Genomic DNA, 25,590 nt, shown 5'->3' with positions numbered 1-25,590 from the left:
CCTGCTAACTTTTATAGAACAGAAAGAGGGACAAAGCATGTGGCGTGTGTTGTGGACCATGGTAAAGTTTGACCATGCATCTAGCAACAACCCAAGCCACATCCATTTACCGTTCGTTTATACCCTGGCAGGAAGATTTGTCAAAGGGGACGATGACAGGTGACCTCAGGGTCAGGGAGAGACCGAAAACCCGGGGAGGACCAAAACGGTAAACCAGCTCTGCAGGAAGCCAAGCCTACTTAGCAGAAGCGTGAAACCGGCTCTGCAGGATAATGGGTCTGCCGGGCATGATTATGACATTTGAGCTTTAGGTTCCTTCCATAAATTTTCTATTGGATTCAGGTCATGTGATTGGCTGGGCCATTCTACCAACTTTATTTGAGTTTTCTAAAACCAATTGACAGTTTCCTTGGCTGTGTGTTTGGGATCATTGTATTGCTGAAATGTCCTCCCTTGTTTCATTTTCATCAACCTGGTAGATGGCAGCAGATTTTTATCAAGAATGTCTCTATGATTGAAGGAAGGATAAATGGACATATATCCTTCCTTCAATCATATAAAATTTGCCAGTGACAACTGCTGAAAAACAACCCAACACCATGATGATCCCACTTCCAGACTTCACTGTTCATATGGTGTTTTTGGCCCTTCAAACATGGTGTGTACTATGGCATCCAAAGGATTCAATTTTGGTTTCATCTGACCAGACTATATTCTCCAAGTATTTCACAGGCTTGTCTAAATGTTGTTGAGCAAACTTTAAAAGCACTTGAACATGCTTTTTGCTCAGTGGAGTCTTCAGTGGTGAGCATGCATACAGGACATGGAGGTTGAGTGCATTACTTATTGGTTTGTTTGAAACAATTGTACCTGCTTATTCCAGGTCTTTCTCTAGATCTCCACAGGTGGTTCTTGGGTCTTGAACAAACTGTTCTAAACATTTTTCACTACTTTGTCTGAAATCTTGCAAGGAGCACCTGGTCTTTATGGTGTAATAATGTGTTTCGAATTATTGCCCCAACAGTGCTCACTGGAAACCTTCAGTAATTTAGAAATTCTTCCGTAACCAATGCCATCAGTATGTTTTACAACAATAAGGTTACAATGGTTTTGAGGCAGCTTACTGATTTTGCGCATCATAAGATGTTTAATGTGTGGCAATTTTGTAATGAGACACCTTTTTAAAGGCCATCAGTTGAAACACCTGATATTACTGTTTTCATTAAGTGGCAGGATTGCTTTTTAATTCCTGATATATTTTAGTTGGTTTAATGACTTTTAATGGCATTTTCCACCTCTATGTCTTCATGCGTTCAATACCACTTCCCTGTGTCATTTCTCATTATTATTGCACATAGCTTAATTTATGGACATCTATGGTTTTGTTTATCTGCTTGTGTGTATTGGATGGGTTGTTACTGACATCTGGTGAAAAATTCATGTCAATAGTTACCTTTAGAAATTAAATTTACTTAGAAAATTGGTGACTTATTCAATACAAATTGCAACTGCTGTAAATTGATGTCATCTCACCATCTCCTTGTTTTTGGAGACTAGTGACAGCTGGAAGACTGGAGCTCCTTATGTCTATCTGGGACTCTCCATTTAAATGTTATTTTGTTTCCTTTGGCACAGAAGTATTGTCAGTTTTTCTGCTAGCAGCTCTCCTGCAGTTAAGGTCCGCTGTACTTGCTCAGTAGCCACACCGGCTTGTGTTTAAATAGCTAGGTTTCCGAGCAAGCTTTGCTGACTACACAAACCATTTGTATGAAAGCCGCCTTGATGGAAGGAGCTGCTGTGGATTCTCCTGATGTTATATCTTCTCCATTTTGGTTATTTATCCATTGTTTGTTTCTCCTACCCTCTTGTCTCTTTAGTGCAGCGGTGGGCCTAGTGTACCTCAGCCGCCTCTCACTAGTCAGAGCATCTATAGGGTTTTCATAAGGACCCAGGGTGCTGCTTGGTGACAGTTACAGAGACTGTATAGGGACCGGCTAGAGGAGTAGGGACAGCTACAGGTGAGCTTAGGAAGTGCCCACCTACACTCTCATTAGTCCCAGGGCTCACCGTTGTTAGTGTCCCTTGTGTTCCTCCCTTGTCTGTGTTTTTGGTTTTTTTTTTTTTTTTTTTAGGTGTGTTTTTTGTTGTTTGTCAGACCTTGGATGGTCTAAACACACTCACCACGCGTGTTGCATGACATGTCATAACCGGGACTTGGTTATATGGATCGAAATTGGCTCTGTAACAAAGGGGTCAGACTCATGCTGATCTACCCCACAAGCCATGGTAGTCCTAAACTGATCTTTGAAAACAAGCTGCCAGCTTGTTATAACAGCACATGACCCCTTCTCAGCGAGCTGGACATTTCATTCTGTGAATCCCCCTGACTGTGTGTGTCCTGTTGGGACCCGGTCGCTCTCAGCCCTTAGCCACATTGAGGCCTATTTTAGACCCATGGTAAGGTTTTAATATTAGAGAGTGTAGGTACTATCCCAACTGGGTATGTGGCGCCCCTGACCTGGTCAGGCACCACTGAGTACTGCACCCATGCTGGGGACAGTACAATACAGGTAATCCAGAAGGCTGACCGAGGTGTGACTACACAGGCGCATAGTGATCAGGTCTCACACATGTACCTATGAGAGGACCCCTGGGGATCCCAGGAGGGGGAAAAGCCTTCACCTCCACTGGAATAGTGGAGGGGGCCAAAAGCCTCCATCTCCTCTCAAGGGGTGTGGTAAGAGAGCCTGGTTGCTAGGTGGCGTAGGCAAGAACAGGAGAGGAGGAGCAGTGAGCCGGTTCAGTGCAGAAGTCCAGGGAGCTCAGGGAGAGCAGACCCCTGGGGCTGTTGCAGTCTGACAGCGTCCGCGCAGTGGCTACCGACGGGGGAGAACGGTCACCTAGGAGTGCTACCCGAAACCCATCTCCAGCTAGAGAGAGAGCACAGAGTGGGAAGTAAGGAGACTGCTAGGGAGTACCAGGCCCAAACGGGCGGCAGATCCCGGAGCGGGGATAGATCCACCTTTCCCTGCTAAACCTGCCGGTGTGGGGCCCTCAAAGCCCACACCACAACACCACAAAGCCGCAGCCACGTAGCCACAGTTAGGGCCCATAGTTCACAGGAGGCAAGCAGCTGGAGTGATCTGGCCCAGGCAACAAGCAAACGGCAAACGAAGGGGAGAGAGGCTTCAGCAACTTCCCTGGGTGACCCCCATAGGGACTAAAAGTCGGGGTTACCCCAAACCACCAAGGGCTAAGGAAGGCGAGTTGGTAGTCACCATCAGAAGTCAGCCTGAAGGATACCTGGTTCCAGCCTGGTTCATCCCAGCTACGCCCGGGTTACTCACCCTGCCATCTGAAGTGAGTAAAACCCCTGAAAGACATCCTGCTTGTGTGGAGTTATTCTGCGCCTTGTGGTTCTACACACCTACACCGGGCCCTGGGGCTTGCCTCCACTCTCAGGAGGCTATCCCAACTGACTGCACACACCATCAGCCCCAGGCGACCCTCAACCTGCAGTGGCGGTCCCCACTGACCGCAATTCTGAGAGTGGCGTCACGACAATCAAAACAGAAGATTTCCCTACCAGTGACAAGATCCAGCTGAGTGGAGTCCCTGAAGGTAATGCACCGACACTACACCTGTGGGGCTTCACATCTGGCGTCACGAACAGGATAAGGACTAGACCTGTTCAGACAGGTGACCATGTGCCTGGGCGGTCCGCTTGAAAAATTGGAAGCGCCGCCATATTGCCACCATGAAAAGCGCGCTGAAAAACAACAGCAGCCCGCGCTGGGAGAAGTTACCGCCCACGAAGAGGTGTGGCTACCCAGAGATCCCCTGCAGGGTTCTGACCTCGCTTGTGAAGAGAGCGGAAGCGTCCAGAGACGGCGGAGCGGAAAAGAAGCCAGCAGCTTGTTGTTAGAGAAAATGGCGTCTGAATGCAGAGACCCAGAGCCAGGCTCCGCTGCCTGGTGGTGTCGGGAGCTTGCCGAGTTCTGCGATCAACTGGAAGCCAGGGTCGGAAGGCAGATCAGAGAGGGACGTGCGGAGTTTCTGGAAATGACCGCGGCGGTTCAGGCCTATGAGGGGAGAGCCGCGCGCCGAGTGCCAGACCGGGCGGTGACGACTCAGACCCCGATGCTGCCACCGATGGGTGAGTCCAGTGATGCCCCTGCCAGCGCGAGTGCCCCGACCCCTGCTGCCACGTCCGCGGTCCCTGAAGAGGCGTCCGGCGCGGCGACGCTGAAGCAGGCCGCAGCCACGCCAGGTGCAGCCCGCCAAGCTCAGGCCGCCGCAGCGATGCCCTGCTCGGCCCACCAAGACCCGGTCCCTGCAGCGACGCCCAGTCCGGCCCGCAGAGAACCGGCTGCCGCCGCAACGCTCGTCCGCGCCGCAAGTGAGGTGCTGAACCAGGCCGCAGCCCCGTCAGGTGCGGCCCGCCAAGCCCAGATCGCTGCAGCGACGCCCAGCCCAGCCTGCAAAGACCCCATCGCAGCTGCGACGCCGATCCAAGCTGCGCCAGAAACGCCCATCCAGGCCGCCGCCATGCCAGGCGCGGCCCGCCAAGACCAGGCCGCCGCCATATCGGGCGCGGCCCGCCAAGAAAAGACAGACGTATCATTGTTTACCCCGGCCTGCAAGGCCAGAGCAGACACCGCTCCCCAGTCTAAAGAAGTCCCTGCTAGGAAGTCCCTGATAGGTGAGGACCCCGCATACTGGCAGCTGAAGGCTGACCTGGAGGCCAAGTTCCCACAGGAGATGGTGGACCGGTACATGCTACCTCCGCATACCCCCAAGAGGATTCCGGCAACCCCTGCAGCAACCACGCCAAAGAGTCCCCCGCCTGGGCCTGCTGATGAAAGTCCATCCCCAGCACTGCCACCAAAGGAGTGCTCAGAAGAACTAAGGGGGAGGGGAGGCCAGGAAGCTGAGAAGCTGACTCAGGAGCCACCAGCAGTGGATCCATGCCCAGAGCCGGAGATGTTGCCCTATTCCCGCTGGGACGAGGAAGACCTGACACCGTCTGCTGAAGAAGATTTGCCCAAAAGCCTCACCTGGGAGCTTGTAAGCTGTACCTCGCAGAATCCAGTCCGCAAGACACGGCGCCGTAGCAGAACCCAGTCTTTCCCTGCACCGCCATCCCCAGAGCAGAGAGAAGTCACGGCCCGAGACCTAGAAGAAAAACGGTTCCTGAGAAGAGCCAAAGCACAGGTCAGAGGACCCCTTTGTAGAGGAATTGTGGAAGATCTTAGCCTAAAATCAGGATACGGCTTCATCGTAGCACCTGGTATGAAAGAAGGCATTTTTGTCAACAGAAGAGACGTGAGAGCCCACTTGCCCAGAGGACATCCTGGAAGAAACCTGAGGATGGGAGACTCCGTACAATTTACCATGCATCAAGGCGAAAGAGGCTGGTATGCGCTAGATGTAGCACCATGTCCTAAAGAAGAAGAAAGGAAAGACAGCGATAAAGAAAGAAAAGACAAAGGACCTACTGACGAGACTACCACAGATGAAGAAAAAGGTCGAGGAAGCAACAGGTGCCGCAGCCCTACAGGCCCAAGCCCTGGTGAGGAGGAATCCACATAAAGTACAGAAAGAAGCATAGAAGTTACCAGTTTGAAAAAAGTTTGTTTTGCAACGTTTTACAAGTTTAAGAATGTGCCCACATAAACTCATGTGAGAAATGAACCTTAAGGCTATGAACTGGCTATAGCCACAAACTCTTGCAGTGTAAATAGTTACACCAGAGGGCACCACCACCACCAGAGTCAGCCTGTTTAGGGGCTTGGCTCGTCTGCAACCAGGGGGCACGTCCGTATATAGGGCCTTGGCTTACCTGCAACCAGAGAGCATGCCTGTTTATGGGGCCTGGCTCTCCACCACAAAGAGGGTACCTGGTCAGCACCAACTGTGGAGGCCGCCTCTACATCCTGCCAGAAGAGGCTGAAGGCGCGGATCCACCAGGCCAGGTATACCCTGAAGACCACCAGACCATGAAAGCCGCCTCTACATCCTGCCAGAAGTGGCTGAAGGCGCGGCCAACGTGAGAGGGTTTTGGGTGGGTTAACGGACTTGTGGGTGGAGGGTGGTGATGTATGGTACCTGGTGCTTTTAAAAATGTTTTACATGTTTTAATGTTTTATGCATTTTAAAATGTTGTCTTGCAGCCCGAGGACGTGCTGGTGATAACTAAGGGGGAATGTGGCGCCCCTGACCTGGTCAGGCACCACTGAGTACTGCACCCATGCTGGGGACAGTACAATACAGGTAATCCAGAAGGCTGACCGAGGTGTGACTACACAGGCGCATAGTGATCAGGTCTCACACATGTACCTATGAGAGGACCCCTGGGGATCCCAGGAGGGGGAAAAGCCTTCACCTCCACTGGAATAGTGGAGGGGGCCAAAAGCCTCCATCTCCTCTCAAGGGGTGTGGTAAGAGAGCCTGGTTGCTAGGTGGCGTAGGCAAGAACAGGAGAGGAGGAGCAGTGAGCCGGTTCAGTGCAGAAGTCCAGGGAGCTCAGGGAGAGCAGACCCCTGGGGCTGTTGCAGTCTGACAGCGTCCACGCAGTGGCTACCGACGGGGGAGAACGGTCACCTAGGAGTGCTACCCGAAACCCATCTCCAGCTAGAGAGAGAGCACAGAGTGGGAAGTAAGGAGACTGCTAGGGAGTACCAGGCCCAAACGGGCGGCAGATCCCGGAGCGGGGATAGATCCACCTTTCCCTGCTAAACCTGCCGGTGTGGGGCCCTCAAAGCCCACACCACAACACCACAAAAGCCGCAGCCACGTAGCCACAGTTAGGGCCCATAGTTCACAGGAGGCAAGCAGCTGGAGTGATCTGGCCCAGGCAACAAGCAAACGGCAAACGAAGGGGAGAGAGGCTTCAGCAACTTCCCTGGGTGACCCCCATAGGGACTAAAAGTCGGGGTTACCCCAAACCACCAAGGGCTAAGGAAGGCGAGTTGGTAGTCACCATCAGAAGTCAGCCTGAAGGATACCTGGTTCCAGCCTGGTTCATCCCAGCTACGCCCGGGTTACTCACCCTGCCATCTGAAGTGAGTAAAACCCCTGAAAGACATCCTGCTTGTGTGGAGTTATTCTGCGCCTTGTGGTTCTACACACCTACACCGGGCCCTGGGGCTTGCCTCACTCTCAGGAGGCTATCCCAACTGACTGCACACACCATCAGCCCCAGGCGACCCTCAACCTGCAGTGGCGGTCCCCACTGACCGCAATTCTGAGAGTGGCGTCACGACAATCAAAACAGAAGATTTCCCTACCAGTGACAAGATCCAGCCGAGTGGAGTCCCTGAAGGTAATGCACCGACACTACACCTGTGGGGCTTCACATCTACACCTTGACGTTTGGTGGGATAGCTTTATGCTTTTTTTGATCAAAAACAGTGTTTACTAAGTACCCTATGTTTATATGCACTATGCTTTTATTTAGTTACAGCAGGGTATGTTTTCACAATTTTTTTCCTTGGTTTCTCTTAGCACATGACCATTGTAGCCAGTCAGTGGTTAAAACGGTCATATGCATACTGTGAATTATAGAACCACACATCTCTTGTAGACAGAAGTGAGGGGAGTTGCATCAGACAAGTTCAGTCTACCATTTGCAATAAATTACCGTGTTTTTACAAAAATAAGACATAGACATATATTTTTTTGCCACCCAAAAAAGCACTAGGGTTTTTTTATTGGAGGAGGGTTTATTTTTGGAGAAACACAGTTGGGGGTAAGTTTACCCCCCCAAAAAAGCAGACCCCCCCCCCCCACTTCCCAGGAGACTCATACTTCCCAGACACGGACGTCTGCGTGGCTCGCAGGTCCTCCTGTGGGTACTGAACGCTGTCCTCCCCTGCTGCTGGCTGACACACACACACACACCCATGCACACACACACACACACACACACGATCGCACACGTGCATACATCACATCCAGCGCAAACGGATGCAGGGAATGATGGGAGGACGTCACGTGTCCGGCCGCAGGTCCTGTTCTGCAGGTCCTTGCGCTCCACCACACTGCCTCTCAGGATTCTGCCGACGAGAAGAGATCGGTGTCGCTGGATGTGGTGAGTATGTATGCGATCCGATGTGTGTGCGATCCAATGTTTGTGTGTGTGATTTGATATTTGCGTGTGCGATCTGATTATGTGTGCAATCTGATTGTGTTTGAGATCGGATGTTTGTGTGTGTGTGTGTGTCGCGGGCGGAGGAGGTGATGCTGCGCTCTCCCACTGCTCGGGTCCGGCCGCTGCGGCTGCTGCTGCTCTGTGGTGGCCTGGATGTTAGTTCTCCCCTCCGTGGGTAGGGGGGTTGGTTGTCCCGGGGCCCGGTGATGGAGTAGGTAGGGATGGATGGCAGGCGGGTTACGGGGCCTGGTGAGGTGCAGGGTCGCGGGGGCAGTGCTGTGCCGCACGGCACGGTGGTACTCACTCAGCCAAAGATGAGGACACAGTTCTCGGTAAAACACACGGCTGGATGGACGGGTCCCACAGACGGCTGCGGTGTTGTTTCTCCCGGCAGGTTGATTGTGACTGCCTTTCCCTGCACCTATATAGTGTAACGGTTCCAATGGGTTCCCACCGGTAACCCGCTCCCCAGCTTGGATATCGGCCGGAGGAGCCCCTTTTGCCCGCAGGCTCTGGCCCTGAAAAACGGTAGCCTTGGCGGTGGCTGTGTCTCCCTCTCCTGGTTGGACTGTTACCTTCTGTCGGGACTTGGTTGCTGGGAAACCCAGGAGGTTCCCTTCGCTAACAAATTTGGCAAATTCACGGCGACTCCTAGCCTTGCCGGGGTCCGTAAGCCCCTGCCAGATGGTGCTGACTTCTCTTTGTGTACCGGTCCGGTACCGCCGGGCCACCGCCCGTCCACGGTCCTTGCGGTAAACTCCGATAGGCCACTCCTGCAGACGGTCACCACCATCTGCCAACCTTGCTGCTCCGTCCGGGCCACACACCCAGACCAACTTCAGACTGCTCTACTGCTACTTCACCTCCTTCCACTTTTTCCTCTCCAACTAATCTGACTGGTTTCCCTCCTCCAGGACTGTGAACTCCTCGGTGGGCGGAGACCAACCGCCTGGCTCCACCCCCTGGTGTGAACATCAGCCCCTGGAGGAAGGCAACAAGGGTTTGTGTCTGACTTCGGTGTGCCTGACCGGGAGTGTGGGGTATGTTGGTGTTGTTCTCTGTGGCCCCTGGCTTGTTCAGGGCGCCACGTGTGTGTGTGTGTGTCTTTGTGAGATCTGATGTGTGCGATCACTGCACCTCCTCTGCTTGGCGTCTGGGGAGTATAATTACGGGGTGCCCGCTGTGTATAATGAAGTGTCCTGCAGTATCTGTATCTTTTTTTAGCTGCACGGACACTTCATTATTGATCCGCAAATAGGGCTTATTTTCGGGGGAGGGCTTATATTTAAGCTTTGTTCCGAAAATGCTGAAAATCCCTGCTAGGGCTTATTTTTGGGGGAGGTCTTATTTTTGGAAAAACACGGTATGCTGTTCCAGACTAAATGATATATTCTGAAAACTTTGCCATCTGGTGATCTGATGACAGTAACAAGACCAAAAATGTTGATACAAAATCTGACATGCTGTTTAAAAAATAAAAGAATACTGATCAATTTCAACTAGATGTGAATAGCGTTACCTTCTATACTAAATTGTCACCACTCTGTTATGCAGCATACAGAAGATTTGCTGGTAAATTCACCCTCTACATAACAAATAATGGATGGAAATTTGACTTTTCGTTAGAAAGTGTTTGCAATGTGTAGATGCACATATACAGGGTGGTCCAAAAGAAGGTGGACAGTATGTGTAATAGGGTAATCAAACATGGTGTAAAGTGAAACTGACTCCATTGCTTTTAGCAACCAATCAAATTCCATCTTTCATTTTCTAAAAAGTCTGTGAAGAATCAAAAGTGGAATCTGATTGGTTGCTAAGGGCAACTGAGTCAGTTTCACTTTACACCATGTTTGATAACCCTATTACACATACCGTCCACCTACTTTTGGACCACCCTGTATGTAGATCCACATGGGTCCTGTTATATTCCGCTTTTCTACATACAAATCCATGCTGAAAATCTGCAGAATACCTTCCCCGTGTGCATTTACCTTTACTATCCTGCAGTCCTTTGGTCCAATTTTTTTTATAAAAGTAATAAAAATGAAATAAAAACACATAACTAGTTTATTATCTTTATTAAAAACATTAGTATGTGTCAGTTTTAGAAGCATCACATTTAATGTTTACATCAGATAATAAATACAGTTCTGTCGAATGTTCACTAATGAAACCACTTACATTCAAGTTCTGATATCTAGAATAATAAGGCTATGTGCCCACGCTACAGGATTTACCGCGGATTTTGCCGCGGATTTACCGCGGATTTTCCGAAAATCTGCAGCAGCAGCACTTCCAAGCCATTTCAATGGCATTTTGGAAATGCTGTGCCCATGCTGCGGATTTTTCCGCGGCGGATTTGCCGCGGATTTTGATCCGGAAAATCCGGGTGCGGATTTGCCGCGAAAGTCGCGGATTTTCAGGCAAAAAAATCCGCAGGGACATTCTAGCGTGGGCACATAGCCTAAAGGTCACGTTGAGTTTTATAAATAATATTCAAGTTCTAGTTTCTCATCTTAGCGGGAATATCATCAGAAAATAATTTATTGTTAATTTTTAGGTTTTTACTGTGTTGTTTTTTTTTTAATTTTTCATGTAACTAGTAAAATAAAATCTTGTAATTTTCACTTTGGTGATTAGACCTAATATCACACTTTTATTTCCCGATCTTCCTGGACTGACTCAGATCCTATTTGTACAGAAGTTTAAACTGGGCTTTCTCTAATCTGACACAGGTCATTGTGAATGGTGGTGAATTGTAACATCCATTATTGTGAATGGCGGATATTTTGTTATCTACTGTAAATAGATAGTTGCCTTTCATCCTGTTTCTGATAACATGACTGCTGCAAAGTCATTTGTTCAGAACAGCAAGTATAGCTTCTGCTGGAGGAGGCTGTGTATAGAGGTGGAGATGTGTGAGCTTCTTCTGGAGGAGGCTGTGTATAGAGGAGATGTGTGAGGTGCTGCTGGAGAAGGCTTTATAGAGAGGAGGAGATGTGTGAGGTGCTGCTGGAGGAGGCTGTCTTTATAGAGGTGGTGAGGTGTGAGCTTCTTCTGGAGGAGGCTGTGTATAGAGGAGATGTGTGAGGTGCTGCTGGAGAAGGCTGTATAGAGAGGAGGAGATGTGTAAAGAGGAGATGTGTGAGGTGCTGCTGGAGGAGGCAGTGTATAGAGGAGGAGAGGTGTGAGCTTCTGCTGGAGGAGGCTGTATATAGAGGAGGAGATGTGTGAGGTGCTGCTGGAGAAGGCTGTATATAGAGGAGGAGATGTGTAAAGAGGAGATGTGTGAGGTGCTGCTGGAGGAGGCAGTGTATAGAGGAGGAGAGGTGTGAGCTTCTGCTGGAGGAGGCTGTGTATAGAGGAGGAGGCTGTTAATAGAGGAGGAGATGTGTGAGGTGCTGCTGGAGGAGGCTATGTTTAGAGGAGAGGTGTGAGCTTCTGCTGGAGGAGGCTGTGTATATTGGAGGAGAGGTTGAGGAAACTGTCTTCTGCTATTCTTGGAAAATGAAAAAAATTTAAGCTAAAACAAGTTCTGTGGGAACCGTGAAAATGGGAAAATATTTTCTGGTTCTACGTTGTAAGATTCTGTGAAGTTGCTGTGGGTTTAAATTGCTCACCACACATTTAGATAAATTATTTGAGGGGTCTAGTTTGCAGAATGGGGTCACTTCTGGGGATTTTCCATTGTTTAAGCACTCAGTTACTCAGGGGCTCTCCAAACGCAACATGGTGTCCGCTAACGATTCCAACCAATTTTGTGTTCAAAAAAGTCAAATGGCGCTCATTCCCTTCCAAGCACTGCCATGTCCCCAAACAGTGATTTTCCACCACATATGGAGGGGGGTATCAGCATACTCTGGAGAAATTGCACAACAAATTGTACTGTGCAATTTCTCCTGTTACCATTGTGGAAATGCAGTATTTGGGGATAAACGTACATATTTGTGGGGAAAAAAGTAACATTTTCATTTTTTCATTCCACAGTGCTTTAGTTCCCGTGAAGCACGTAAAGTTTAATACCTCTGTTGGATTTGGGTTTTGAACAGTGTAAAGCCCGCTTTATACGCTGCGATCTCGCTAGCGAGATCGCTAGCGTGAGTACCTGCCCCCATCGGTTGTGCGTCACTGGCAAATCGCTGCCCGTGGCGCACAACCTCGTTAGGCCCCGTCACACGTACTTACCTGTCTAGCGACGTCGCTGTGACCGGCAAACCGCCTCCTTTCTAAGGGGGCGGTTCGTTCGGCGTCACATCGACGTCACTAAGCAGGCGCCCAATCAAAGCGGAGGGGCGGAGATGAGCGGGACGAACATCCCGCCCACCTCCTTCCTTCCTCATTGCAGGCGGGACGCAGGTAAGGCGAGGTTCCTTGTTCCTGCGGTGTCACAGATAGGACTGTGTGCTGCCGCAGGAACGACGAACAACATCGCTCCTTCATTAGTACTAGTGTGCAGTTTTATTATCTACCAATCTCCCCCTCCATTCTATGGAGGTGTGTGTGTGTGTGTGATTCGCTCCTCCTGCACCTGTGATGCTTCCACTTTAGTGGGAGTTTAGCTGTATCCTGCTAGAGTACTAGTTTTTGGCCAGGGTGATGTACACACTGCAGCCCATCTTGCTGTAAGTAATAGTAAGTCCGAAAAAAGTGGCGCATGTTTTACGCTATATTCCGTGACCCATAGCGTTCTCATTATTCGGGCTCTATGGCTCAGTGACGGCTTATTTTTTTGTGTCTCGAGCTGATGTTTTTAACGGTACCATTTTCGCGCAGATGCTTAGTTTAGATCGCCTATTATTGCATTTTGCGCAAAAGTTATGGCGACCAAAAAACATAATTTTAGCATTTCGAATTTTTTTGCCGCTATGCCGTTTACTGATCAGATTAATTGATTTTATATTTTGATAGATCGGGCGTTTCTGAACGCGGTGATACCAAATGTGTTAATATTTTTTTAACCCTTTAATTTTCAATGGGGCGAAAGAAGGGTGATTTGAACTTTTAGGTTTTTGGGGTTTTTTTTATTTTTATTAACTTTTTTTTTTTTTTTTTTACTTTTTATTTTACTAGTCCCCCTGGGGGGCTATATGGATCAACAATCCGATCACTCTGCCACATCTGCTGATCACAGCTATACAGCTGTAAACAGCAGATATGCTCATTTTCTGCTTTTGCCTGGAGCCGAGTGAAACAGAAAGTAATTCATGTCAGCTACAGGAGTCATCACATAACCCTGTGCTACCATGACAACTACCGGAAGTCACGTGACTTCCGGTATCGGCCGGTAAGTAAATGTTTACCGCCGATGCCGTTATAATGGCGCTGTCACATATTGACAGTGCCATTTAAGGGGTTAAACAGCACTAAAAGATAACTATTCTGCTTGTGCCTAGCAGGCACACATCTCAGCTGTGAAAATCAGCTGAGATGTGTGCCGATCGTGGCATGATGCCGGCGGCAGACCGCAGGCAGTAATACTATGACCGCTAGGACGTAATATTACTGCCTGTGGTCATGAAGGGGTTAAAGAAACTTAATCCCTTTTGGTTTTCGTCATAGGACGGATTCTGTGCCCATAGGCTTCCATTCGAAAAGACGACAGATGGCGACGGATCCAGCGCTGTCCGTTTTTTCGACTGTGACAAGAAAAGTTCCTCTGAACGTCGCTTCCGTCGGCTGCACACACATCGTACGGCGGATGCAACGTCACACCATCCGTCGCTAATACAACTCAATGAGAAAAAACTGATCCAGTGCTGGATCCGTTTTTTTCACATTTCGACGGATTGCGAGTGATGGCAAAAAAACTGATGTGTGAAAGAGGCCTAAGGGGTGCAGTTTTTAGAATGGTGAGATTTTGGGTATTTTCTGTCATATAAGCTTCTCAAAGTCACTTCAAATGTGATGTGGTCCCTAAAAAAATAAATAAATAAGTGAGAATTTGCTGATAAACTTTTATCCCTTTTTAAATTCCTAGCAAGAGAAAAAAAATTGTGTAAGAAATGATGCTGATGGAAAGTAGACGTAGTAAATGTTTATTAATATTTTGTTTATTAACTATTTCACCAAGCACAATCTAGGTGCCCATGTCAAAAAATGTAAACCCCACATTAACCTCGTGCCTTTGGTCAATCCACCTTTTTATGGCTGTCACTGATTATTGTGCTGCAATACAGCCAGGCTTCAGTGCTATCAACCAGCATGGGTGAAACTTCCTTAAATACCGTTTTTTCCTGTGCGGCACAATCCGGCACTTTGCAGAAAAAACGCAACAGTTTTTTTTGCATAGACTTACATTAGTGCCGTATAGTGCCGCATGGGCTTGCGTTCTGTCCAGTTTTTGCCGCATGCGGCAGATTTAGCCGATGCGGCGGCCGGATGGAACGTTGCCTGGCACATTTTTTTGTCCGGCTAAAAAAACCGCATTGCGCCGCATCCAGCCGATGCGGCGCTTTTTCCAATGCATGCCTATGCATGCCGGATGCGGCGCTATGCTGCACAAACCGCATCCGGCCGCCGCATGCGTTTTTTTGCACTGCGCATGCTCAGTAGCGTGCCGCAACCGGCAAAAAACGGATGGGCTGCATGTAAAAACTTTTATGCAAAGGATGCGGGGTTTTTTGCCGCATCCGTTGCATAGGTTTTAGAGCCAGATTTAGCCGCAGTGCTAAAACCGGATGTGTGAAAGCAGCCTTAGGCCTGAAACACACATCCGTAAAACACGTGCGTGTTTGGTCCGTTTCCGTATATACCGGAGACACGGCCAAACGTGCACCAATGTTATTTAATGTTTGAGGACACGTGTGTTTTTCATTAAGGTCCGTGGGTCTGTGTGCGTGCTACGTTTGTGTCTCCGTTTTGCACGGAAGCATGTCCGTTTTTAGCATGCAACACGCAGCACGGACCCAATGAAAGTCAATGGGTCTGTGCGCACGTCCGAGTGACACGGACGCATCTCTGTTTGTTCCCTGTACGTTTTGTGCTTTTTTTCATGTGATGTCGGTCTTTTTTCCTTTTCTTTCTCTCCCTCAGTCCGTCGGTCGGTCGGTGTCTCTCTATGTCTGTCGGTCAGTTCCCCCCCTCTCTCATACTTACTGTTCCCCGATCTCTGGCGCAGCGCTGCACTGCTGTTATAAAAGCTCCACCAACTTTTACTATTTTGAAAAAGCCGGCCGCTCATTAATCAATCTCGTATTACCTGCTTTACCGCACACAGGCGCCTGTGATTGGTTGCAGTCACACACGCCCACCACGCTGAGTGACAGCTGTGTCACTGCACCCAATCACAGCAGCCGGTGGGCGTGTCTATACTGTGCAGTAAAATAAATAAATAATTAAAAAAACGGCGTGTGGTCCCCCCCTATTTGAATACCAGCCAGATAAAGCCATACGGCTGAAGGCTGGTATTCTCAGGATGGGGAGCCCCACGTTATGGGGAGCCCCCCTGCCTAATAATATTAGTCAGCAGCCGCCCAGAATTGCCGCATACATTATATGCGACAGTTCTGGGACTGTACCCGGCTCCTCCCGATTTGCCCTGGTGCGCTGGCAAATTGGGGTAATAAGGAGTTAATGGCAGCCCATAGCTGCCACTAAATCCTAGATTAATCATGTCAGGTGTCTCCCCGAGATACCTTCCATGATTAATCTGTAAATTACAGTTAAAAAACACACACACCCGAAAAATCCTTTATTAGAAATAAAAATCAGTAACAAAGTCCCTCATCACCAATTTATTAACCCCGAAAAAGCCCTCCATGTCCGGCGTAATCCACGGACCTCCAGCGTCGCGTCCAGCTCTGCTGCATGCAGGTGACAGGAGCAGCAGAAGACACCGCCGCTCCTCTCACCTCCACGCAACAAATGAGGTGAGTAGTGCGATCAGCTGCTGTCACTGAGGTTATCCGGTGGCCGCCACTGGATCCAGCGGTGGCCGCGATTAACCTCAGTGACAGCTCAGCTCATCGCACTACTCACCTCATTTGTTGCGTGGAGGTGACAGGAGCGGCGGTGTCTTCTGCTGCTCCTGTCACCTGCATGCAGCAGAGCTGGATGCGACGCTGGAGGTCCGTGGATTACGCCGGACATGGAGGGCTTTGTCGGGGTTAATAAATTGGTGATGAGGGACTTTGTTAGTGTTTTTTATTTCTAATAAAGGATTTTTCGGGTGTGTGTGTTTTTTAACTGTAATTTACAGATTAATCATGGAAGGTATCTCGGGGAGACGCCTGACATGATTGATCTAGGATTTAGTGGTAGCTATAGGCTGCCATTAACTCCTTATTACCCCAATTTGCCAACGCACCAGGGCAAATCGGGTAAAGCCAGGTACAGTCCCAGAACTGTCGCATATAATGTATGCGGCAATTCTGGGCGGCTGCTGACTGATATTGTTAGGCAGGGGGGCTCCCCATAACATGGAGCTCCCCATCCTGAGAATACCAGCCTTCAGCCGTATGGCTTTATCTGGCTGGTATTAAAATAGGGGGGACTGCACGCCGTTTTTTTTAATTTATTTATTTTACTGCACAGTATAGACACGCCCACCGGCTGCTGTGATTGGGTGCAGTGACACAGCTGTCACTCAGCGTGGTGGGCTTGTGTGACTGCAACCAATCACAGGCGCCTGTGTGCGGTAAAGCAGGGAATACGAGATTGATTAATGAGCGGTCGGCTTTTTCAAAATAGTAAAAGCCGCCGGAGTTTTTATAACAGCAGTGCAGCGCCGCGCCGGAGATCGGGGAATGGTGAGTATATGAGAGAGGGCTGCTCAATTCAGTCACTCAGGGGATTAGCGGTCACTGGTGAATCCTTCACTGGTGACCGCTAATCAGTACGCGGCACACAGACAGAGCTGCAGCATGACAATGAAGTCGGGTGAAGTTCACCCGAGTTCATTTTCATCGCGTGTAAGTACCCGTCCCCGTCGCGCATGTGATTGTTTCTGATCGCTGCCGTAGCGAACATTATCACTACGGCAGCGTCACACATACTTACCTGGTCGGCGTCGTCGTTGTGACTGCCGAACAATCCCTCCTTCAAGGGGGAGGGACGTTCGGCATCACAGCGACGTCACCGCAATGTCACACAGCGGCCAGCCAATCAAAGCGGAGGGGGGGAGCTGAGCGTGATGTAAACATCCCGCCCACCTCTTCCTTCCGCATTGCGGCCGGCGGCAGGTAAGGAGACGTTCCTCGCTCATGCGGTGTCTCACACAGCGATGTGTGCTGCCGCATGAGCGATGAATCACGCTGAACAACCGATCTTTGAGTTTGGGACGACCTCTCCATGGTGAACGATTTTCACCATTTTTGAGGTCGCCTAAGGTCACTGGTAAGTATCACACGCTGCGATATTGTTAATGACGCCGGATGTGCGTCACTAACAATGTGACCCTGACGATCAAACATTAACGATATCGTAGCGTGTAAAGCCCCCTTTAGGCTGTGGGGAGTCAATCAGCATGACATCGGCAGAAACGCCCCCGGCAACAGAATAGATTGTCAACGTGAGTAAGCAGAAGCCGCAGAACCACCGGTGAGTGCGGTCTGTGACCACTCTGAGCTGGCAGATAATAGGAATTATCTACCTATAATTTCTTAGGCCCATAGTAAAAAAAAATAAATATGGTTAAACCCTTTATACAGTTAAAATATCCATTTTTTTAAGAATAAAATTTTCACTGTAAAAAAGTAAAAACAAAAAAAAAAATATTTGGTATCACTGTATTCATAACAATCTAATCCTCTCCCCACTCGACTCACTTGTCCTTTCCCTGCCTCAGGCCAGCAGACTCCTCGGAGCTTGTGCCTATCTGCCTGGCTCCGCCCACCTGGTGTGCCTTGCTAGACCTGAGGGAGGCGATCAGGACTTGTTGGCTGCTGGTGCCTCACTGGGGTGGGGGTGTGTGTGGTGTTGTGTGTTGTTACCTGTGACCCCTGGGGGTCCAGGGCATCACAGATCCTGGGTAAATTTATGCATTTTCCCTCCTTCAGTTTTTTTGCAGTACGCAAACAAACGGAAGGCACACGGATGACATATGGACCATATATTGAACAGAAACGGATGCCACACGGATGCACCCATAAAAAAAACAAACAGTTTTTTGCAGACCGCAAAAATGGATCAGTCGTGTGAATTTAGCCTTATTCTGATCTGCCGTTTATAAACAACAGGCAGAAATAAGTGAATAGCGCCCCCAGCGTCAGAAAATCTCCGGGGTTTCAGGGGGTAGCTGAGACCCTGGAGATCATGATTTAGGCTGGTTTTTCCGGTCCCCGCTCACGTGATCACCGGTATACACCGTATACCGATGATCATGTTACAGTAAATGACAGCGTCGGTAAAAAAATATTTATCTCCCATCTGGCATGAACAAGCATGATAAATCTCCTCCCCGGTCCCCTCCGGTCCCCCGGTGTCGCCAAAGTGCCCCCCCCGACCCACTCCCGGAAATCCAAGATGGCCGCGCGCACAGCAGCGCGCCGGCCGCATTCACCCTACTCCTCTGATTTCTGTCGCATGTGCCATGACACATGCGACAGAAAACTCCTACCCATGCCCTGCCAGGTCACCCCCTATAACCCCACCGGTGTTCCCCGGTGTCCCACGGTACCTGTGCAGCGTTGATCCCCCGTGGCCCTCTCCTTCACAATAGACTGCCGAATGCACAGAGCGGCTGTTCAGACACAGTGAGTGGTGGTTATGCATTTGTAAGCTAAATGGGCGGCACGGTGGCTCAGTGGTTAGCACTGCAGTCTTGCAGCGCTGAGGTCCTGGGTTCAATTCCCATCAAGGACACCATCTGCAAGGAGTTTGTATGTTCTCCCCGTGTTTGCGTGGGTCTCCTCCGGGTACTGTGGTTTCCCCCCACACTCCAAAGACATACAGATAGGGAATTTAGATTGTGAGCCCCAATGGGGACAGTGTTCCCAATGTATGCAAAGTGCTATGGAATTAATAGCGCTATATAAATGAATCAATTATTATTACTGCAATGCCCTGCTCATGAGGTAAGGAACATAGTTGATCAGGAGAGCTATATAATACATTTCCAAATGGAGGTATTTGATTTTATAGTTGCCCTGCTGAACGACTACCAAACATGAGAGTCCGTTATACACCACAGGAAAACACATCTAAATAGCGAGCTCTGTTGTTTAGTATTCATTCAGCTGGATAGCTGGACTTAAAGGAGTATTCCATCTCCAAGATCCTATCCCCAATATATAGTAGGTGGAATAGCAATAATATCAGCAAATACCAATATTTGGAAATGTAGAATAGTTCTCCTGATTTGGCATGCCCTTACCTCATGAGCAGGCCATTGCAGCTTTGGTAGCAACCGTTACGACATGGACTCTGCCTCTGTGGACCCGGGGAGAGTGAGTGCAGATTCATTGCACCCACACTCCTCAAATGGAGGATCTGCACTTCTAGAAAATGGGGGATACGTTCCCTGATTGTCTCCCCCCATATTCTAGACGTCCAGAGTCGTCGTGGGACCCCCTTATTTTTTTTTCTTACAATAAATTGGTGAAAGAGGGAATGTTTTGGGGAGTGTTTTTTCAAATACATTTTTTTTTGTCTATTTGTTTTCTTAGTACTGACAGTTTGTGATGTCGGGTATCTGATGCCATGACATCACAAACTGCTGGGCTTGATGTCAGGTGACTTTACAGCTAGTATCAACCCCATTTATTACCCCGTTTGCCACTGCACCAGAGCACGGGATGAGCTGGGGTGAAGCGCCAGAATTGGCGCATCTAGTGGATGCGCCACGTCTGGGGTGCCTGCGGCCTGCTATTTTTAGGCTGTGAAGGGCCAATAACTATGGACCTTCCCACCCTGAGAATACCAGACCCCAGCTTTCCGCTTTACCTTGGCTGGTGATCCAATTTGGGGGGGACCCTACTTTTTTTTTTTGTAATTATTAATATTTATAAAATAATTATAAAAAAAGAGCCTGGGGTGACCTCCACATTGGATCCCCAACCACGGTAAAGCTGCCAGCTGTGGTTTTCAGGCTACAGCCGTCTGCTTTACCCTTGCTGGCTATCAAAAATGGAGGGACCCCACGTCATTTTTTTTTTTTAACTATTTTTTAAATAGAAAGAATTAATGGGCTTCCCTGTATTTTGATTGCCAGGCAGATGGGGGTGGCAACCCCTAGCTGTCTGCTTTATCTGCACTGAGAATCAAAAATACCGTGGAGCGCTACGTCATTTTTTTTAAAGATTTATTTTTACAGCACTGTCATGTCAGGCAATCAAAATACAGGGAAGCCCTTTTTGTTTTTAGTTATTTAAATAAATAATTAAAAAAAATATATATGGGCTCCCGCTGCATTTTTTTGTATTGCTAGCTAAGGGTAATCCAAGCAGCTACTGGCTGCTAACCCCCACTGCTTGGTGTTACCTTCACTGGCAATGGAAAATCCAGGGAAGCATTTTTTTATTTTTTTTGCCAAAAAACTACAAAAAAAATGACGTGCGCTTCGCCATATTTTTGTATGCTAGCCATGTACAGCAGGCAGCTAAGGGCTGCCCCCAACCCCCAGCTGCCTATTTGTACCCGGCTGGGAACTACAAATATAGGGAAGCCCTATTTTACTTAATTCATAAATTTTATGAAATAATTAAAAAATAAAAAACGTGGGATTCGCCCCATTTTTGTGTCCAGCCGGGTACAACTAGGCAGCGGGGGGATTGGAATCCACAGAACAGGTTAGCCCGAGGTTTCTGGGCCCGTCTGCTGCAAATTGCAGTCCGCAGCCGCCTCGGAAAATGGCGCTCTCATAGAAGCGCCATCATCTGGCGCTGTATCCAACTCTTCCAACAGCCCTGGAGCCGGGTGGCTTGTTGAGTAATTATGAGTTAATACTGGCTTTGTTTTACTAGCTAGTATTAAGTCAGAGATTCTTAATGTCAGGCACGTTTGACCCGGCCATTAAGAATCTCCAATAAAGGGTTAAAAAAAAACACCACACAGAAAAAAAATACTTTAATAGAAATAAATACACAGACACATTATAGACTCCATCTTTATTACCCCCTGTTAGCCCTCCACGATCCTGCTCTTCTGTCTTCTTTCCCCTTCAACAAATGCAGCTCTGTCTGCTCCATCAGACAGCAGTGCATGGGAGAATTGACGCTGTTCTCCGTGTAGAAATCACTCTGTGAGAGTGACCACAGGCTGTGGCACGGGTTGCCATAGCAATGGTGCTCCGATCACGTGATTCCGGTGCCGCTGCGTGCTGGTAGCGGGACGTCCCCATCACCACTACCAAGCGCGTTGCTATGGCAACGGTGATCTCCGTTATTGACCGGCTGTGTCAGCTGGTCAGGAGCCGGCTTCTGCGGACGCTGGTAACTACGGTAAACATCGGGTAACCAAGAAGCCCTTTCCTCCGTTACCCGATGTTTACCGTAGTTACCAGCGTCCGCCGCTCTCACGCTGCCAGTACCGGCTGCCGGCTCCCTGCACACATAGCCAGACTACACATCGGGTTAAATTAACCCGATATGTACTCTGGCTAGGAGTGCAGGGAGCCAGCACTAAGCGGTGTGCACTGGTAACCAAGGTAAATATTGGGTTGGTTACCCGTTATTTACCTTAGTTACCATGCGCAGCATTGTTTCCACGCGTGCTGCTGGCTGGGGGCTGGTCACTGGTTGCTGGTGAGATCTGCCTGTTTGACAGCTCACCAGCAACCCGTGTAGCAACGCTCCAGCGATCCCTGCCAGGTCAGGTTGCTGGTGGGATCACTGGAGCGTTGCTTAGTGTGACGGTACCTTAAGGGAATGGGGAAGCAGAGCGGGGAGTCGACCTTGTGCTAGACCATGTCGTCGGTACACGGCGATACACAAACTAGCACCGTGTAACAGAGAGATGCAATGACAGGTCCTAGCATGAGGCGTCATAGTCATGTGACCAGTCTGTAGCCAATGAGATAATAGACATGTGACTGGTCACATGCTGTTTTGATGACGTCACGTAGGTCCTGCATCACTGCTGGTTAACAGGAGGACGCAGCGATTATTGGGAGGAATAGCGGCAGGAGACAGAGTGCAGGACGCATCCCGGGGACAGGTAAGTGTTATGGCAATGTTTATTAACTGTATGTGTACATTTATAATGCGTTTTTATGTGTTTGTGATTGCCTCCCATTGTTTCCTATGGGGTTCGAGCGGTTGACCGAACCGAACTCGAACCAGACCTCCGTTCGGCGAACCGAACTCGAGCCGAACTGCGGCCGGTTCGCTCATCTCTAGAAATGATATATATTTTATTTTATTTTTTTAAGATTGTTTTCTTTTGTCTCACTAAAGAATGGAAAAAAAAAAGTGATCAAAACATCACATATACCCCAAAATGATACAAATAAAAACTGTACCTTGTCTTACAATAGTATATACAAGAAAAGGTCCCCTATCAATAGTTATAAATGTGCTGGTGTTGTGTGGTGGCCGCTATTGTGGTGGTGTCATGTCAGTGGGGCGGCGCGGCCCGGAGCCTTGGGGGCTTCGCCTTGCAGCATGGGCGCTGTGAGGCACCAGGTCACCTGCCCTGCTGGCGCTTTGTCGTTGCAGCAGTGGTTAGTGCACAGTGGCGCACTAAAAGGTTTAGGATAGGGACCCACTCAAGAGGTTTGCTGTGACGTAGCAGTGGGCTTAATACAATCTGATCAGAATGGTAACAAAACAACCTCATGTTCAATTTAATTTTTTGCCTAGCGGTTTTAGATCATTGTATTTTTTGGATGTGCAATCCATGTCTTTTTCTTCATAGTGTGTTATAGTTATAAATGGTATTTCAACTAAAGATTAGGTCGGTAAATGATTGTGCTGAATGCCCCGCATTTCTGGTCATTCGCATTATACCTGTCTGAAGCTGGGAAGCGTACACCTGGCTTCATACTGCACATGACCGGAAGTGCCCGGCATTCAGCACAGTCTTCATTGCGGACACAGGTACGCGAATCACCGCTGGTGACGCTGCATTGAAATACTTTTCTAAAGAGCTCTTTATCTATGCTAGTGTGTACAGGGACAGTTAGGCAGGGATTATGAATATGCACCCAGAACTGCTCGTGATTCTGTGTGCATATTGCACCTGACAGATTCACTTTAAAGGGAACCAAACATCAGGATTTTTGTCTATAAGGTAAAGCCAGTGCAGTACTGGCACTATCAGGCACAGTGTGTACATAGAAAAACCACAAAGAACTATATAAAAAAAACACCAAAAAGGAGCCAAGACAAATGATATGTGCACACACAGAATGTGGTTAGCCTTCCTCATAAAGATGGCTGCAGCCAAGGTGCAAGATGCTGATGTCACAGCCACTCAACCTCCACACTAGAGGGGAGGGGCGGCTGCTTAGCATAAGACATGCACACTCATAAGGCTTGCACTGGGAGCCCATCATATAATGAGTGAAATGCACAGTGTCTGAACTGTAACCTATAAATGACACCAGAAACCCAGGTCAGGCGGGCAAAACAGCACTATATAGATGCATCTCGCACGGATACACGAGACGCACAGTGTCTGAATTAAGGCCTATAAATGACGCACAACACCAGGTCTTGGCGGGTCAGTTAGTACTATGTGAGTACATAACACATGACAGGCTCACCTTTTTCCACCTGAATTCAAAAGGTCCACACACATCCTGCAAAATGGATAAAATGTGCCATACCTCAAATAGTGAGATATTAGTTTATATTTTGGCCCAAAATATGTAAGCTCGCAATCCATTCGTCAAGGATTCTCACACTTGCGAGTCCCTACACTGAATTAGTTAGAAAAACTCCGACACCGTGTAACTGAAGTGACTAATTTGCATACAGCCAGAGAAAGGGAGGAACAGGCGGCGGGGGGGGGGAAGGCGGAAATCATGTGCTTAACCCGCTTGGATATTATCAGCAGAAGTGCACACGTCAATCAAAAAGTGCATGAATTTTCAAACTTCATAAACATGGATTTCACAGCATAAACATCCGAGCTGCCCACTAATGGCATGTACACACTGTCCCTGATAGTGCCAGTACTGCACTGGCTTTATCTTATAGAAGAAAATCCTGATGTTTGGTTCCCTTTAAGTGTCCCAGAATGTGCAGACAGAGAAAATTCTAAATAAAACCACATACTTTTGGTATTGTGTTAATCATACTGACTGGCAGAATGAAGCTAACACGTCAGTCAACGCTGTAAACAAAAATAAAACCTAAATGAAGAAAAATGAAACTTTCACTTTTTGCTATCTGCTGTATATTCATTTCATAAGACATGTTTATATAAGTATCCAAGGAAGAAGAAATCTGGTTAAATGCCGTGCTATACCACAGGATCCGATTATTGATGAAATCCCTTTATTGTTTATACAGGTCTACGCGTTTCAGAGATATATCCCTCTCCATCAGGAAATTCAAAAGGAATCATATCAAAGGGTATCGTATAGGATACTTCCTTGGATACTTCCAGTATGTGCACATCTCGGGGCTGCGGCTGATCACCACCATTCCAAGTGCATCAAGGCGTTGTGACTTTCACAACTGTGAAAGGTGAGTGTACTCCCTTGAAAATTATCGATCTCCTTACCGGGTAAAACCCTATATGCGCTTCTTTCTTCCACTGTTTTTATAACACATGTTTAGCGTCAATATGACCACTACGCTGTTTGATAAATGTTTTTAGGGGTAGAGTTTCCAAAATGGGGTCCCTTTTGTTGTTTTCTACTGTACTTGTACCTAATATATGACCCCATATGGGGCATTGCCGTACTGGGGAGAAATTGTATGCTAAGTTGCATGGTCCTTCTCCTATTACCTGTTAGGAAAAAAATGTAAATTAAATATTTTTAAGGAATATCATTTTTCATGGCCCGTATTTATAAAACTCTATAAAACACCTGTGGATTAATGTACTCGAAACACCCTCAGGCCTCATTCAGACTTACGTTTTATAGACATTTTTTTCACAGATACAACATTTATCCATTATAATCTATGGTGACATTCACATGTTTGTGTTTTATCATGGGCCGTGTGTCTGTTCAATACTCATGGAGACGTCTAATTTTTAGGGGGTCTCTGCATTTTTGGTACTTCAGGGGTTCTGTAGGTGGGTGCCTGCAAGCTATCCCAATAACATTTGTGCTCCATCCCTGTCATGTGCCCAAACAGTAGTGTATGACCATCTATAGGGCATTTCCATGCTTAGAAAATGGAACACACAACTTCTTACACAGGTTTTTCCATTATTATTATTATTATTATTATTATTATTATTATTATTATTACTTGTAAAAAACTAACACTTGGGGCAGGAACAGATTTTTAATGGAAAAATTTAATTTAATTTTTTTTTTTTTTCATTCTACCGATCAAAAATTCTTGTGAATTACTTGAAGGGTTAAACTTCCTAAATACTAT

The sequence above is a fragment of the Anomaloglossus baeobatrachus genome, chromosome 4 (genome assembly GCF_048569485.1).
Source record: "Anomaloglossus baeobatrachus isolate aAnoBae1 chromosome 4, aAnoBae1.hap1, whole genome shotgun sequence".
Taxonomy (NCBI): domain Eukaryota; kingdom Metazoa; phylum Chordata; class Amphibia; order Anura; family Aromobatidae; genus Anomaloglossus; species Anomaloglossus baeobatrachus.
This window is presented reverse-complemented; position numbering follows the sequence as displayed.